The sequence below is a fragment of the Pelodiscus sinensis genome, chromosome 4 (assembly GCF_052426305.1).
Source record: "Pelodiscus sinensis isolate ZL-2025 chromosome 4, ASM5242630v1, whole genome shotgun sequence".
Classification (NCBI taxonomy): Eukaryota; Metazoa; Chordata; order Testudines; family Trionychidae; genus Pelodiscus; species Pelodiscus sinensis.
The window spans coordinates 137,720-155,896 of NC_143055.1; the positions used below are offsets into that span (position 1 = coordinate 137,720).

The 18,177-nt window shown below is 47.8% G+C and overlaps 1 protein-coding gene across 3 annotated transcripts in view; it reads right to left on the reverse strand.

Moving 5' to 3' along the window:
- Window positions 1-18,177, reverse strand: part of SEMA4F (ssemaphorin 4F) — a 131,188-nt gene that overhangs the window by 96,765 nt on the left and 16,246 nt on the right. The gene's annotated exons all lie outside the window — the stretch shown is intronic.

Below are 18,177 nucleotides of genomic sequence, written 5' to 3' on the forward strand. Positions count from 1 at the left end.
AACTCAATAATAGTAGCAGATTTCAACTATCCGCATATTGACTGGGTACATGTCACCCCAGGACATGCAGACACAAAAATCTCTCGATACCTTAAGTGACTGCTTCTTGGAGCAGCTGACACAAAAACCCACAAGGGGAGAGGCAATTCTCGATTTAGTCCTGAGTGGAGCGCAGGATCTGGTGCATGAGGTAACGATAACAGGACCGCTTGCAATTAGTGACCATAATATAACAACATTTAACATTTCTGTGCTGGGAAGAACACCTCAGAAGCCCAACACTGTGGTATTTACTTTTAGAAAGGGGAACTATGTTAAAATGAAGATGTTAGTTAAACAGAAATTAAAAGGTACAGTGACTGAAGTAAAATGTCCATGCAGCTTGCAGGGACTTTTCAAAGACACCATGGCTGTGTCTACACTGGCACCCTTTTCCGTAAAAGGGATGCTAATGAGACACTTTGGAAGATCCCTTATTCCTACTAGTACGGGATCTTCCGGAAAAGGGCTTATTTTCCGCAAGATCCCGTCTAGACTGGCGCTTTTCTCCGGCAAAACCCCGAGACGGAAAAAAGCGGCAGCCACGTTCATGCAAATGCCGTGGGGGATATTTAAATCCCCCGCGGAATTTGCAATTCCGAAGTGTCTCATTAGCATCCCTTTTACGGAAAAGGGTGCCAGTGTAGACACAGCCCATAATAGATGTGGATAAATCCCTGTAATATTATATTTTATATTAAAGATCTTGTCCTTTTTAGATATATCTTTGTTAAGTGTTCTTATAGAATCTCTGTAACATTTCTCCTATAACTTTGTATTAAGATATATAGATCTTGTAAGAAAAAATGTCTTTTGAGCCCTCCCCTTTCCTGGATTGTCCTGTGAAAAGGATTAGGTATGAATGGAGAATGAAAGGTGAGCACCTCCAGCGGCCGTTGCAAGGGTGGAGAAGGTCTGGGAGCCAGATCTAAGACAATACCTGCAAAGTGAGTTCATTAAGAAGACTGGACATACAGAGGCCTTGGGAGTCAAGCAGCAAGTGCCTGCCCTTGGAAGAACTCTCTTTGAAGCAGCATTAAGAAAGGCCAGGTGATGACTAATCGGCTGCATGAGAGGGATAAATAGGAAGCATCTTGCAGAGGGACCCCGGGTTTTCATCTTGTCAACATGGGAGCATCGATCCGGATCGGCAGAAGCCCGGCTCCATCCCTCCCCCATCTAACTCACCCGGCCAGTGCAGTTAGGGGGAGCAACTTTTGGTAACAACAAGACGGAGTGTGCTTGTGTGTGTGTGTGTGTGTGTGTGTGTGTGTGTGTGTGTGTGTGTGTGTGTGTGTGTGTGTGTGTGTGTGTGTGTGTACACATGAGTGTAATGTGTCATATGCATATGATAAGTATTGATTGATCTATGTATGTTCAATAAATGTGGCGTGTTGCCTTATCCCCCTGAAAAAGATCCCAGGTGCTTCTTTTAAGCACAATATAGAGGCCCAACTTAAATGTATACCCCAAATTAAAAACCACAGTAAAAGAACTAAAAAAGAGCCACCGTGGCTTAGCAACCATGTAAAAGAAGCAGAGAGAGATAAAAAGGCATTTTAAAAAGTGGAAGTCAAAACCCAATGAGGAAAATAGAAAGGAGCATAAACACTGCCAAATTAAGTGTAAAAATGTAATAAGAAAAGCCAGAAAGGACTTTGAACAGCTAGCCAAGAACTCAAAAGATAATAAAATGATTTTTAAGTACATCAGAAGCAAGAAGCCTTCTAAACAACCAGTGGGGCCCCTAGACGATCGCAACACAAAGGAGCACTTAAAGACGATAAAGTCATTGCAGAGAAACTAAATGAATTCTTTGCTTCAGTCTTCATGGCTGAGGATAAGAACATAAGAACGGCCGTACTGGGTCAGACCAAAGGTCCATCTAGCCCAGTAGCCTGTCTGCCGACATTGGCCAGCACCAGATGCCCTGGAGGGGGTGGACCGAAGACAATAATCAAGCGATTTGTCTCCTGCCATCCCTCTCCAGCCTCTGACAAATAGAGGCCAGGGACACCATTTTATCCCCTGGCCAATAGCCTTTTATGGACCTAACCTCCATGAACGTTAGGGAGGCTCTCAAACCTGACCTGTCCTTTATAGGTGACAAATCTGAGGGATTGTCACATGTTGAAGTGTCCTTAGAGGAGATTTTGGAATTACTGATAACTGAACAGTAACAAGTCACCGGGACCAGATGGCATCACCCTAGAGTTCTGAAACAACTCAAATGGGAAACTGTGGCACTATTAACTACGGTTTGTAACCTATTCTTTAAATCAGCTTCTGTACCCAATGACTGGAAGACAGCTAATGTAACGCCAGTATTTAAAAAGGGCTCTAGAGGCGATCCCAGCAATTACAGACCGGTAAGTCTAACGTCAGTACCGGGCAAATTAGTTGAAACAGAAAAGAATAAAATTGTCAGACACATGGAAGAACATAAATTGTTGGGCAAAAGTCAACATGGTTTCTGTAAAGGGAAATCATGTCTTGCTAATCTATTACAGTTCTTTGAAGGGGTCAACAAACATGTGGACAAGGGGGATCCAGTAGACACAGTGTACTTAGATTTCCAGAAAGCCTTTAACAAGGTCCCTCACCAAAAGCTCTTGCATAAATTAAGTTGTCATGGGATAATAGGGAAGATCCTTTCATGGATTGGGAACTGGTTAAAAAGACAGGAAACAAAAAGGGTAGGAATAAATGGTAAATATTCAGAATGGAGGGGATAACTAGTGGTGTTCCCCCAGGGTCAGTCCTAGGATCAATCCTATTCAACTTACTCATAAATGAAAGGGGTAAACAGTGAGGTGGCCAAGTTTGCAGATGATACTAAACTGCTCAAGGCAGTTAAGACCAAAGCAGACTGTGAAGAGCTTCAAAAAGATCTCACCAAGCTAAGTGATTAGGCAACAAAAAGGCAAATGAAATTTAATGTGGCTAAATGTAAAGTAATGCACATTAATGGGCAGCAGGTTTAAAACAAATAAAAGGAAGTTCTTCTTCACAAAGTACACAGTCAACCTGTGGAACTCCTTGCCTGAGGCAGTTGTGATAGTTAGGACTATAACAGGGTTTAAAAGAGAACTAGATATATTCATGGAGGTTAAGTCCATTAGTGGCTATTAGCCAGGATGGGTAATGAGGGGTGTCCCTAACCTCTGTTTGTCAGAGGGTGGACATGGATGGCAGGAGAGAGATCGCTTGATCATTAGCTGTTCAGTTCACTCCCTCTGCGGCACCTGGCATTGGCCACTGTCAGCAGACAGGATACTGGGCTAGATGGACCTTTGGTCTGACCCAGTATGGCCATTCTTATGCTACAGGCTGGGGACCGACTGGCTAAGTAGCAGTTCAGCAGAAAAGGACCTAGGGATTACAGTGAATGAGAAGCTGAATATGAGTCAACAGTGGGCCCTTGTAGCCAAGAAGGCTAATGGCATATTAGGGTCCATTAGGAGGAGCATTGCCAGCAGATCTAGAGAAGTGATTATTCCCCTTTATTTGGCTCTGGTGAGGTCACCTGGAGTATTGCATCCAGTTTTGGTCCCCCACTACAGAAAGGATGTGGACACATTGGACAGGGTCCAGCAGAGGGCATCCAAAATGGTTAGGGGGCTGGAGCACATGACCTACAAGGAGATGCTGAAGAGTAAGAGTAGTCTGCAGAAGAGTAAGGGGGGATTTGATAGCCTTCAACTCCATGAAGGGGGTTCCAGAGAAGATGGAGCAAGGCTCTTCTCTGTGGTGACAGATGGGATAACGAGGAGCAGTGGTCTTAAGTTACTGTGAGGGAGGTCTAGTTTGGATATTAGGAAAAACTATTTCACTAGGAGGGTGAGGAAGCACTGGAATGGGTTACCCAGGGAGGTGGTGGAATCTCCATTCCTAGAGGTGTTTAATCTCAGCTTGACAAAGCCCTGGCTGGGATGGTTTAATTGGGGTTGCTCCTGCTTCAGGCAGGGGGCTGGACTCGATGCCTCCTGAGGTCTTTTGCAGATTCTATGATTCTAGACAGGAATGGAAATGCCCCCAGATGTAATTACTGTCATTCAGTGCTCAGATACCTGCTAAGTAACCCATTAACAATTCAGTCACAGCGTCGTCTCTCCAGCTGCTGCCCTAAGACCAGAACAGGAACCAGTTTGGATCCCAGTGGAGGAGAAACAGTGGCTGGACAGGAACGGTCTGTGAGGGGCTCTCAGCTTTGGAATGCACTCCCCCAAAATAGCCAGTCCAATGATTCCTAGGCCTTAAGGCCCAAAGGGACCATCCAGTGTGACTCCTGCACATTGCAGGCCACAGAACCTCAACCTGTCCAGTAACTGGACAATAACTCCAGGCAGTCACTCAAGTCCTCAAATCCTCTCCCCTCCTAGTGCCTCATCTCTCCGATGGCGAGAGATCTGCCAACAGCAGTCACATGGGCCACATGCCGCAGACCTGAGCTTAGGTGTACAGGTTCAAAGAAGCCTGGGTTCTCTGGCCTAGGAGCTGACCAAGGAAGGAAGCCAGAGACACAAAAACAAAAGGGAGCTCCCCACAACTGACAAGGGCGACACGGCACAGTTGCCCTGGGGCCTTGTGATTCCAACGAACCCAGGGCAGCAGTGGTGGCTGCTGGGAGCCCAGAGCCCTTTGAACTGCCTCTGGAGCATCACACTGCACATGCCAGGCAGCAGTAAGTGGGGTCCTCAGAACTGGTGAGCCTGCCCCTTCAAGGAACAGGAGTCAGCTCCTGGCCTACACCATGCCCAGAAGCCTGCGGAGGCTCTTGGCGCCCCTGCCCCTGGCTAGTGACCTGTGGCATGAGCTCTAACCTCTAGGTCTCGGTGCTAGCCTAAGGGCTGTGCCCACTTGACTAATCAACCCTACTCCGTTTGAAAAGCAAATATTGGCTAGAAGCTCTAGTGGGTCAGAACCTAGCTCAGCTGGACTCGCCAGGCAGAGCTCACGAGGTGAAGCAGGGGGCTCAGTCTAAGAGGAGGTGAGGCAGTGGAGTTTGCCCTGAAGAGTGGGGCTCCTCAGAAGTCTGGCACACTGAAGGGGCTCCTCCCAGGGGCTGTTCAAAGCTGGCGTGCAGCACCAGTAGATTGGTGACAGGAGGTTTCACTGGGATTCAGTGACCTGGCACCTTCATGAGACAGATACTATTGGCAAGGATGCCTCTCTGACCAGTCACGAGAGGTCAGGGAGGCCAATGAACACAGACTGTAGCTCCAGCCTTGAGACCTGGAGAGAGAAGCGGGGGCATCATTTCAGATTTTTTTTGGGGGGGGGGAAGGGTTGAGGGAGGAGTGAAAGCATGAAGGGGGGTAAGACTGAGGACAGAGGCTTCAGCTATGTTACTGAGCATGCTCAGGACAAGCCAACCACTAAATGGGGAGGGAGGAACCAACTCCATCTGCCCTCCCCCACACACCTCTCTATCCAGGGGCTACCAAGGCACTGGAAAACTACTTTCTTGGCAGACAGCATGGCAGGTAGCTGACAGGAGCACTGTATCTAATTCCCATACAAAAGAAAGAAAATGAAATCAATATGGGACCCACACAGCTCTAACACTAACATGTCCTGACATCGTGCGGCAAGTCGCTGAAGGGAACCGAGCAGCCTGCACATGTCAGTGTATATTCTCACTGTGTTACTAACTCTGTGGAGACACCGACCCCCTCAGGACTCTTGTGTTCTGGACGGGGAGTGGGGGGGAGTGGGTTACAGCAGGGGGCAGATACACTTCAGCTCTATTTGAACATCAGAATGGCCAGACTGGGTCAGACCAATGGTCCTTCTAGCCCAGGGTCCTGTCTGCCAACGGCGGCCATTGCCAGGCGCTTCAGAAGGAAGAAACGGAAGCGGCAGCCATCATGATCCCTCCCCTGTCGCCCATTCCCAGCTTCTGACAAACAGAAGCCAGACACCATCCCTGCCCATTCTGGCTAGTAGCCACTGATGGACCTGCTGTCCTTGAACTGATTTTGTTCTTATTGGAACCTCGTTATGTTGTGGGTCTTTCCACCACCCCCGGCAAAGAGTTTCACAAGACGACTGTAAAGAAATAAAAGATGACGGACGAAATAATTTGGTTTGTTTGAAGTCTGCTGCCTACACATTGAATTGGGTCAGCTTCTTGTGTTACGTTAGTGAAGGAATAAGTAACATTCCCTTATTCTACTTTTCCACGCCATTCATGATTTTCTAGAGCTCTAACACGTCCCCCCAGCCTTTAGTCATTTCTTTTCCAAGCTGAAAAAGCCTCAGTCTGGTGTTCTCTCCTTCTCTGGAAGCTGTTCCTCACCCCTAATCATTTCTGTTGCCCTTTCTGTACCTTTTCCAATTACAATACATCTTTTTTCAGATGGGTTGGCCCAATCTGTATACAGTATTCAAGATGTGGGCATACAATGACTTTATATAGAAGCAATATGGCATTTTGTTTCATCTATTCCTTTCCTAATGATTCCCAATATTCTGTTAGGTTTTTTTAGTTTTTAGACTGCCACTGCACATTGAGCAGATGTTTTTCAGGGAATATCCACAATGAATCCAAGATTTCTTTCTTGAGTGGTAATAGCTATTCGAGACCCCCATCATTTTTATATGTCTAGTTCAGATTATATTTTTCCATGTGCATTACTTTGCACTTCTCAACACTGAATTCCATCTGCCCTAGTGTTGCCAAGTCACCCAGTTTTGTGAGATCTCTTTGTAACTCTTTGCAGCCAGCTTTGGATTAGTCCCTGTTGATCCGTTTTTCACGAACATTTATAAGTTTAACACAAAACATGTAGATGGTGTCATGAGCTTTTGTGACGTAGTGGGGGTACCTGGCTGGTTTCTATGCTGCTGGCTCTGGGGTAACCCCCACTGGCTGCAGTTGGTACCGCGGCCCAGAAGGACAGGCCATGAGTCATTATGCAAAGAAGGTCTCAACCTGTCTGACCAGTCACCCCCCATGGAGAGGAACAAAGGAAGGTGGAATGCGGCCCTGGCTGGGGGCAGGGTGGAAGAGGAGGATTAGTTGCTGTCTGGGAGCATGGAGGAGACAGCCTAGGGAAAGGGGCTGGAGTTTAGGGGCCCAGTCTCCCCCCATCTCAAGGGGGCCTGAGGCATCCTAGCCCAGCTCTGTGACCAGATTACATCTGTGCTGTGTCCTGGAGAGGCAATAAACTTCCTCTATTCCACCGGCTGGTGCAGTCTGTTTGTGCCATTTCGGGGTGCAGGAGACGGGGGACCCCCAACGCGCCGTCACAGCTTTCATGGGTACAACCCACTTGGTCATCTGAAGAAAGCTCCACGAAAGCGCATGATATCATCTACATGTTTTGTTAGTTTAAGTTTTTCCAGTTACAGACTAACTCGGCTATCCCTCTGAAGTTTAACATGGTGATCCAAATGCAAATCCCAGCGGCACAACACGCATTCCTACCTTCCCCCTATCTTTTAAATGGAGTACCCAGCAATGTTTTCATGATGTTCTAATGAACCTTCAATTGCTTGAATGCCCAGCCTTTCGTTATCTTAATCACACTGCCTCCCTCTTTTTATAACAAACTTCCTGCCCCAAAAGGAAATCTGCAAGCCACTCAAACTCTGTGCATTTCAGAGCTCTCTCTGGAGTCAGGACATGGGCTTTAAGCAGACCTCAAATATGAAATCCAGGAGTTCAAACTTGGGGGGGGGCAGCCTCCCATAAATGGCACCCTTGGAGAGAAGCTGCAAGTCCAGGTGCTAATTTAGGGTATGTCTACACTAGGGATGTAAGTGAGTAGTCGATTAGTCAACTACCCAATAAGCTTAATGTAGACTATTCACATTCTCTCCCCTCCCCTTGCTGCCTCTATATCAGAGGAGGCAAGGGGGGAAGCAGGAGCCAGTGCTGGGGGGAGCCAGCTTAAAAGCCAGTTCCCCCCAGCAGCATCTCCACCCCTCCACTCCCACTACCTCTATGAGAGGCAGCAGCAAGGGGGCAGCAGCCCCTGGCCACAGGGACTCCCGAGGGAAGTTGGGACCCTGTGGGGCTGCTACCAGCTGAGCAGGCAGCCCCTCTCAGTCCCGTCTTGTGCTGGGATGAAACCCTCCGCGGCTCTGCAATTGGAAAGGCAATAGGAGCCGGAGGCAGGCTGCCTGGCTCCTACTGCCTTTTCAATTGAAGAGGTGCAGTGGGGTTTGGTCCCAGCACGAGCCGGGCTCCTTCCCCTATTGAGTATGAGATAAAATTTATATCAACTACTCGATTACTAAAATATCCTCAACTTCCCATCCCTAGTCTACACCTGCACTTTTGTTATTCAAGGGTGCTTAAAAACACTCGACGAGCAACAAAGTTTAGTTGCAGAAAGTGAAGTGCTTTGAGAGCAGGAACACCCCCCTGACGCCAGTGAACTCCCCTCATAAGGGAAGGAAGTATTTTGTCTGCAAAAGTGCTGACCAACAGCACTCACACTTTTAGCAACACAGCTGTGTCGATACAGCCTCATTGCTAAAAGCTGCGTAGTGTAGACATACCTTTAATCTGACAAGGGGCTAGGGATGTAAAAAGCAGTTAGTTAGGTAACCGCGTAACACCCGCTGAGATTTTCAGCAGGTACACGCCGCGGGCTACATAGTAGGAAGTTTACACTGCAAAGCCTGCAGCACAACCGGCCTCCCAGGAGCGCAGCTGGCAGCTGGCTCCTGGCCCCACTCCCATGGAGCTGGCTGCGCTGCAGGCTACGCAGTATAAGCTTTATACTGCAAAGCCTGCAGTGTGGGGCAGCAGCTGGCTCCCCTGGAGCTGATGCGTACCAGAGCCTGGCCCCTCCCTTGGAGCTGGCTGCCACCCTGTGCCATAGGCTCTGATACAGAGCCCGCAGCGTGGGGCGGCAGCTGGCTCCTCGAGAATGGAGCTGGCGCGTCACTGTTATGGTTACAGATGGACTGGTGCTTCACCTTTTATATTATATCCCTGCAAGGAGCCACCAGTGAATTCTCTGGTCAGGACGACAAACTTCTTCTTGGGGCTCCACTAAGCTCCTCCCGCACTCGAAAACAGCCAGCAGATTTAAACTAGCTCCCAGCAAATCTACCACACCCTCCCAGGCTTACCATAAGTCCCATAGGTAGGGCGTCAGCACTTTTACTGCATTTGGCAATAGCACAGTTTGGTTATCACAAAGAAAATTCCCTGCTCAGCAAAAAAGTTAACACATCAAAGCCACATATGCCCCCTAGCCATGCTGGAAAGACTGGTTCCACTGCCTTAGGCTCAGGGTTGCAAACATGGGGAGAAAGTAAATGTAGCCCTGTAGGGTTTTATAAAGACACTCTCCCACACAAAACTCCACATTGTTCTAGAGCAGGGGTGGGGAACCTCAGGCCCAGGTGAGGTTGCCAGATATTTTCCAAAAAAATACCGAAGATGATGGGGAAAAAATGTGTTGAGCAAAAAAAAGCCAAAAAAAAATGGGGGGCCAAACTTGTTCAGCCAAAAAAAAAAAAAAACCACCAGCTTGCTGCACCTTTAAATATCCCCATGCTTCCCGCTCTCCCCACCCCCACCAGATGCAGCAGGGGAAGAATGTCCCCACCAGCCTTCCATCCGAGAAAAACAGAAAATACATTTTACATGTCTGGCATTTTCTGTGGGGCTTGGGGTTTTTTTGCCAGACAAAGGTGGCGAAAACCAGACACCTGGCAACTCTAGGCCCAGGGGCTGGATGCAGCCCACAGCTGGCCTGGATCCCGCCCGAGGCTCAGTGCTTCCCCCTGACCCGAAGAGGGGAGCCCACACTGGTGCTCCAGCTCTCCTTCCCCCGCTCTCTTGCTAGGATTTCCAGATGGTTTTCCAAACAATACTGAACCCCCTCCCCGCACAAAAAACAACAACACTGGAGAAAATATTCTGTGGAGGGGAAAAAAAGGGGGAGACCAAAGTTAAGAAAAAAAAATGGAGTTAAGAAAATAAAATACATACATACATAAAACAGCATTAAAACAGCTTTAAGTGCCTGCAGAGTCAGACCAGGGATAGCAAGAGGGGAGCAGCAGAACACTAAGACCCAGGGAAGGCTTCAGTTCTTTAGGCTTTTTGCTGATGGCCATTTTGTTTTCTTCATGGAGCCAGAACACAGCTTCCCTGCAGAACCAGGAAAGCAGGAGGGCTGGGGGCTGGGCCCGGGTGCCGAGTGTGCCAGGGGCTGGGCCCAGTTGCCAAGATGTCCGGTATTTTTGCCTCCTGTCGGGGGGGGAGGGGGGGTCAGAAAATACTGGACATTTTAGGTGTCCGTTATTTTCTGAAATTTTTTACCGAACAGGAGACAAAAATACCACACTGTCCAGGTCAATACCGGACACCTGGCGACCCTACCTCTTGCAGGGCTGGGGCACACAATCTAGTAGGCTGGGGCCCCCTAGACTTTGGTGAGTGAGGGGAATTTGGGGAGTGTCCGTCTCCTTCTCAGTCAGGGGCCACGACAGTGAGGGGTGTTTTTTTGCTTCTCACTTGTGTGCAGTCCCCAACTGAATTTTCTGTGGGTCAGCAGCCCTCAACTCAAAAAAGGTTCCCCATCCCTGCTTTAGAGTATCCTGATTTCTAGCTTCCCCAGGGGTGCACAGGTTTGTTTTAATACGAACACTGTAACTATGGAGGAGCAGTAGCAACTCAGAGTTGAAGCAGAATTTCTGTCTAAAGCCAAACTGTGAAACCTCCAGATAAATTATTTAGATCAAGTTGATAAAATGGTCTGGCTGTTTAGGACCTAGGGCAACGAGGTCACCTGGTCATGGGGTTCCTAGGATACAGCCCTGGCCTCACTCTACTACAAGCCACTGAAATCTTCTAATGAGCAGTGTCCATGAGTTGGTCTGACCCAGTGCCCCTCTCCTCCCCAGGCCACAAAATAGCTGCACTGGGTCAGATCAATGGCCATCCAGCCCAGCGTCCTGTCTTCCACCAGGAACTAATGCCAGGTGCCTAGAGGGAGTGAACAGAGCAGGGAATCTATAAGGGTGCGAGCATAGGAATGGCCTAGTGCCCCTCGGTGACTTCTATTTAATTGGGAATTCCTCACCCCAGACAATCAAGAAACAAAGGATGGGTGGGGAACGAGCTTGCACAGGGCTCATCTCTGGAAGAAACGTTCACTTCTTGAGTGACCACTGCATCGTCCAGCTGGTGGGAGGTTAGCCAGCAATGCCACCCCCAGGAAGATGGCCAGAGACGTTATCTAGGGGAACAGCAGACCAGCTGTTTGTCTCCTCTGCCAAAGATTATGAGACATCCTCATTAACATAACATCATGCATTATAAATGGAGAAAGATAGATCAGTAAGACATACAAAAATGTTGTGTCCTCTCCCATGGTAAGCATGCGATAGGAACGAAAGGGAGATTCTTTGCACCCCATGCAGATGACATCGGATCACACCTATGACAGAGCCAAACAAATGCAAGCCACATGCCAGCAGGTGCATCTGCTGCCACTTTACACCTCCCTCAGTGCCCAGGGATGGGCGTTTTGCCCAAGAACTGTATCTGGGATAAGCCTCATTTCCTTTCACACTTTCCTTTGGCCTAGCTTCTTGCCCTCTGTGCCCCAGAGTGGGGGACTTGTCACGTTGTGAGTTCTTCCTTGTTCCCCAATTCTGCTTCTACAGTCTGCTTTTCTTTTTATTCTGCCCAAGGGCTGGAAAGATGCTTTTGACAGTCCCCTGCATTTGGCACCTCAGCAAGGAAGCTCCTGCCTTCTCAAACACTGCAGTCTCCTAGTTCCAGCTGGAAACTATTTTGTAGCACTACTGCAAAGGAAGGAGTGAGCCACTGCTTCCTAAACTCTACAGGAACACGTGAGAGTGCTAATTAGTTGACTTCTAAATTGTTTAGAATAGCAAGAAATGTAAACAGAATGGGTAAAAAACCTTAAAGACACACCACCCGGCATCTCTGGATGGCTCAGCCATTCTCAGACCTTCCCTCTGGTGACCTTTCATCCTTGTGGCTCAGTTCAGAGCCTTCTTGCCTCGACTGGAAGGCCATGTTTTCAAATCTGTTTCAGCCAGCGGCTTTCATGCCCTACCCTGATTCTTCAGGAGCCGGTGCTGTACTAATATAGGATCAATCAGCATATGCTGGTGGTGTCCAACATGCTAACCGCTAGCCACATGTGGCTATGTGGCTGATCGAGTGTGGCCAGTTCACTATAGCTGCACTGGTTGGACAACACCGGAACGTGCCCTTCCAACTTATGTTCAGTCAACATTTCTTCCCCACGCTCAGAATGCTCCTGCCTCCACGTAGCAATAGAGGATCACACCAGCTTGATTTCTGAATGGGAAATGGTGTCAAAGCAGCAGCTGCCTTTCTTGTGGGCATATTAAGAACAGCCACACTGGGTCAGACCAAAGGTCCATCCAGCCCAGTGTCCGGTCTGCTGACAGCAGCCAGTGCCAGATGCCCCAGAGGGAGGAAACAGAACAGGGAATCATCAAGTGAGTCTTGTCCTGTCACCCATTTCCAGCCTCTGAGAAACAGAGGCTATGGACACCATTCCTGCCCATGCTGGCTAACAGCCATTGATGGACCGAACCTCCACGAATTTACCTAGCTCTTTTAATCTATGAGGAGCCCTATTTTCCATAAACCCATCTGACGGGCATTAAAAAAGCTGCCATCCTCCGATTCTCTGCTCAGCACTCAACAGCAGCTTTGCCACCTTTTTGTCCAGAATGATGTCAAGCTAGGTGGCCTGGAGTTACGAGAATCATCCCATTTGCTTAGGCTGAATACTCATCCCATCTGCTGGAGTTCTCCTGGCATTCCAAGATTTACTCCATCACTTAAAAAAACCAACCAGATGTTGGGTGCAAGTTACCCTGGGAGGGTAATTTAACAGATTTATTCCTAGCAGATATTGTTTAACATCCTCTCTTACTAATGGACCGGAAAGGACTTCATCCTGGCGTGGTCTGCATGGGGCTTGGCTCTGCCATGTGAGCAGGGGACTGGACTCTATGACCTCTCGAGCCCTTCCAGTTCTAGTCTTCTGTGAAACAAGATCATGATCCTGCTTCATTCCAATTACAGAACCGAAATATTTATTGACACTTCTGCCTTTTCTGCAGCATAACTAACAGTACCATTTTGCTAGGACATTTTATTCTTAATATACTTTTTAAAAATCCCCATTTTCCTTAGTCCTGCCAGCCATGGATTTCCCAGATATCTTTGGCTTCCTAGATTAGTTTTTCCACACTACAGAATGCCTAATTTATCTTGTTTGCTATTTCCCCTTTTTCTCCTTTCATTATAGATTGCTTATTTCAAATTGCCACTAAACCAGGACATGCTTTTAGCCAAAGTGTCTCTCGATTGTGGAATTGTGGCTTTTTAAAATGGCTTATTGAAACAGTCCAAAACTCCTGATTTTCACACACATTTTTCTAAATTTTTCCTCACAATTTCCTCTGTTTTGGGGAGTCATCTTTTCAAAACTCCAAGTATACACAGTACTGGTTAGGACTGTCCTGTTTCCATATTAAATATAATCAGATCATAATCACTGGTCCCCTTAACAACTTGGTGATTTATTCATCTTTATCCATTATAAGGTAAAACAGAAAAAGTTACCTCATGTTGGGTGCAAGACTGTGTTTAAAAAATAGTGTCTAATTTTTAGAAACTCTAATGTTTTGCTACAGGTTGAAGGAGACCTCTAGCATGAATCTTCCAGAGTCCTTCATAACACATTTTTTCTTTTCTGCATTGCAGATAGGGGCTTAAGAAGTAGCTTGCTTGATTCAGTGGCCTAACAGATCTTTATGAGTACCCCCTCCTAGGCTACATAAGCTAGCATATTGATCCATACGCTTTCAGGATTCTGCATTTAGCTATCAGTAACAGAAGTAGTAATGGTGTCTAATGCGGATTTCCACAGCCCACCAGTTTCCATCTTAGAACAGATTATAACCAGTTATTTTAACACTCTCAACATTGGACTCATCGCGCCAAATTTCCATAATGTCAGCTATATCCAATGTCTACCCAGACTTCTAGCATCGGTAGACAAGCAACTGAAGAAATCATTCTTCTGACATTTTTTGTCACATTCACTCAACTTATTGCTAACAAATTGAGCCAGAGTTGATACCGCATTGGATGCCTTAGCATTGTTAAATCTGACAGTTTTCACTGTTCCATGTGTCCTACATAAGTTTAAAGAAAAGAATCCTCTCAGATCCACTCCATTTTTAGCTGCTGAGATAGGGGAATCTCCTCAAATTAATTAGTCATCTCATCTGATCAAAGTCTCCTGCTTCCCATAAAATCTGCCAGACCTCAGTAGAACTCCCTCAGCCAAATGCCCTAGCTAACCTGGAGTGTCTTGAGCAATTTTGGATTGGGTGAGTGGAGCAATCCTGAGACCACAGAGCCATCAGGCAAGAAAGCAAGGCAGTGATAACCGAATCAGAGCCAATGTGTCAGTCAGCCAACCAAACTGGGCTACTGATTGCAGTTCTCTGACCCTTTCATACCAATCAGCATCGTGTTATTTGGGTAGCTCACGGTCACTAATGGAGAGACAGGGAAGTACCATTTTCCCTCTACAGATCAGGACCAAGGCCGAAGGATACCTACCCATTTTCTGGGGTCAGGTGAAAAGTGTTTTCACGCCACCATCTCCCAACCCCAGTGGCCAAGCAAATACACATCCTGGCCAAATCACTAGAGCAAAATTGAGCAGCACAGAGCCACCTGGCACCCAGGACAGTCACTTTGTTTGCCCACCTCTAGAACTGAGTCTGGACAAGGCACCAAACTTAAGTGCCTCACCGAAGGTCGCGCAGGAAGCATGTGGCAAAAACAGGAACTGAACCCCAGACTCCAAGATACTATGTTATTTATCCATAAGGCCATCCTTCCCTCCTTCAGGAAAATCTTGGCTTCATCCTGATCAACTTCTGGAGAAAGACTTCCCCGCTAAGGGTAATCAAAGGGAACATGCTGAGAGCTCCTGAACCCAAGCCAACGCAAGCTCTTGTTCACCACTGGAGTGGAACTGACTTTATGCCTGGTGGAATCTATCCCACTGACATGACAGCCAAAGCAAGTCAGGAGATCTTCATAGCACCCTTATCCTGCAGCATGTAAACACTTGTCCCAGGAGTGTCATCCCCAACATGCGACAGAGCCATCCGGTGGTGGACACTGTGCTCTGAATAGGAAAATTTCCTGCCACAGCTGGCTAGCCCAGACTGCTGCTTGGCACTTGGTGTGGCCTGCCAGAAGTCAGGTAGGTTTGTATATGAGCAAAGAAAGAGTCTCTCAGAGAAAGAGAGAGAGAGAGAGAGAGTTAATGGAATTTCCATCAACTGGTCTATTCGTTGATGGGGTGGGGGCGCTGCAGAGGGGTTAGCGCCCCTCTGCATTTTAAATGCTGATTCCTGGCTCATGCCAGGTCCCCCAGCTAAGCCGCTGCCTGGGAGAGGAGGAGGGAAACGGGAGGGTGACTAGTCGCTTACAACCCTATCTAGCATGTTGATTAAACAGCTCTCAGCTCCAGTGCAGAGAAGTGAAGCCTCATCCCCGGCAGATCTGATATCACAGCCACCCTGAAGGAGCCCCTCAGCCTCCATGTGGAGTTGTTACTGTGGGCAACAGAGCAGTGGAGAACGGAATTCCCTGACAAGTATGTTCTTCCTTCACTTCAGGGAAACATCTTGAATGCACTGAGCCCCAATGCCACAGGTGTGCCCAGCGATGCAAAAGAAGATGCCCGCCTCAAGGCCACAAATGCAGCCGGGGAAAGAAGGCACCCAGCTGCATTGCTAAGGAACTCACCCTCTCTCAGGAAAGTTTTGCAAGACTTGGCTCCATCAGGGCTCCAAAGTCCCCACTGTTAGTGCAGGACCAAAACTGAACCACTCTTGTCCTGTACCAGGTTCCCAGGCCTGCAGCTATGCACCCACTCTCCTCAGGGATCAAGTCTAGATACAGGCCCAGATACCCTGGCTCTGGGGTTTAGTGTGTGAGGGGGGCTGCCAGGAAGCAGGCTTGGAGTGTGGGATCTGAGCAGGAGGGAGAGCACAGGTGCCCCGAGCTTCGGGGACCAGATCTGGGCAAGCTGAGGGCTGCACTTGGCCCCTAGGCCTTAGGTTCCCCACCCCCAGGAGAAATGCAAAGTGCTCCACTTAGAAAAACCAGCTGCATGCATACAAAATGGAAATGACTATCTAGGAAGGAGAACAATGGAAAGGGAGTTAGGGGACACAGTAGACCATAAGCTAAAGAAGAGTCAACAGCGTGACACTTTTTTTTTTTTTTTCGGGAACACACACAAATACCATGAGAAGTCATTCTTCCACTCTGTGCTGATTAGGCCTCAACTGGGAGTATGGGCATCACATTTTAGGAAAGATGTGGAGAAATTGGAAAAAAGTCCAGAAAAGAGCAATACAAATGATTAAAAGTCTAGAAAAGATGTGCTATGAGGGAAGAGTGAAAGAACTGGGTTTATTTAGTCTGGAAAAAACAGACCGGGCCGGGGGGGGTCTGCAATTTTACGCTGGCTCCAAAAGCAACAATTGCAGAATTCTCTCAGGAATAAAAAGAGACAACAAAGAGGACACGATAATAGTTTTGAAGTATCTAAGAGGCTGCTGCAAGGAGGAGGGAAAAAAATTATTCTTTTAACCCCTGATGATGGTATAAGCAGCATTGGTCTTAAATTGCAGCAAGGGAGGTTTAGGTTGAACATTAGGAAAGACTTCTCATTAGGGTGGTTAAACACTGACAATTTGCCCAGAGAGGTTGTGTAATCTCCATCACTGGAGATATTTAAGAGCAGGCAGAACAAACACCTCTCAGGGATGGTCTAGATCAGTGTTTCTCAACCAGTGGTACGAGTACCTTTACAGGTACTTGAGAGAAGTCTGGGGGATACATCAACACAACTAAAACTTGTAGAAAACTGAATTTTTGTTTTAAGTTTTACAGCGCTTTATTATTTTTTTACTTTTTACATCCAAAAACGTCATCGTCCGCCCGACTACAATTAAACAAATGTTAAACAAATGTGTTGTAATGGTAGAAAAAAATTGTGTGTCTGAAAACTGTAGGTACTGGGGGTACTTACAATTTTTTTTAAGGGGTACTTTATAAAAAAGGTTGAGAAACACTGGTCTAGATCCATCGTGTCCAAGCAGCTCTGAAGCAGTAGGTACTGCTATAGTGAACTAGCACACTCAACCGGACAAATAACCACATGCAGCTAGTGGCTAGCATGTTAGATACCATGGGGGATGGTGCTTGGTCCTGAAGTTAGCATCTCAAGGCTCCTTCCAGTTCTCTGATTCTAAGAAACAACTCACGTAGGGACATGATGCATTCTTCATCGTTTGAACTCTTGGCATTAGCAATGGGTGTCTTTCTAGAAGATATGCACTAGCTCAACAAGAAGTTACTCAGCCAGATGCAGGAGTCCCTGAGTGGCATTTGGTGGCTCATGTTGCATAAAAGGTCAGACTATATGAGCGTAATGGTCATTTCTGGCCTTAAACCATGGGTGGGAAACCTTCTCTATCCAGGACCACTGAACCACAAGGGGGGGGGGGGGGCGGAGAATCAGTCATGGTTGAGACAGCACCACAGGGCAATGGGGGGAGATGCAAGATCATGGTTTCCCCTAGGCTCCAGGATGGGGGCAGAAATAAGGGGTTCAGGGTGCAGGTGAGGGCTCAGGGGGTTGAGATACAGGAGGATGAGAGGGCTCTGGTTGGGAGGGGGCAGGGCGCAGGAGGCAGCTCTCAACTGGGCAGTGTTCCTGCTAAACTTTTCCATCCATGGGCGGATTTTTTTCCATCCATGTGCAGCATAAATTTGTATGTGCACCAAGGCATGTATGAATGTGCACCACCAGAATAAACAAAACACCAAGCTGTGGGTGCTCTGCTAATCAGCTGGGCAGCATCTGACTCTCCTGAGTGGCTGCACAAGAGCCCAGCTTACAGGGAACAGTGCAGCTGGGGCCAAGGGGGTTGGAGTGCAGGATGAGGCTCAGGGCTGGGGCAGGGGTCAGAATAGAGGAGGAGGTTCGGAGTGCAGGAGGAGGATTGGGGCGTGAATTCCGGCCTGGCTCTGCACTGCTCCCGGAAGTGGCC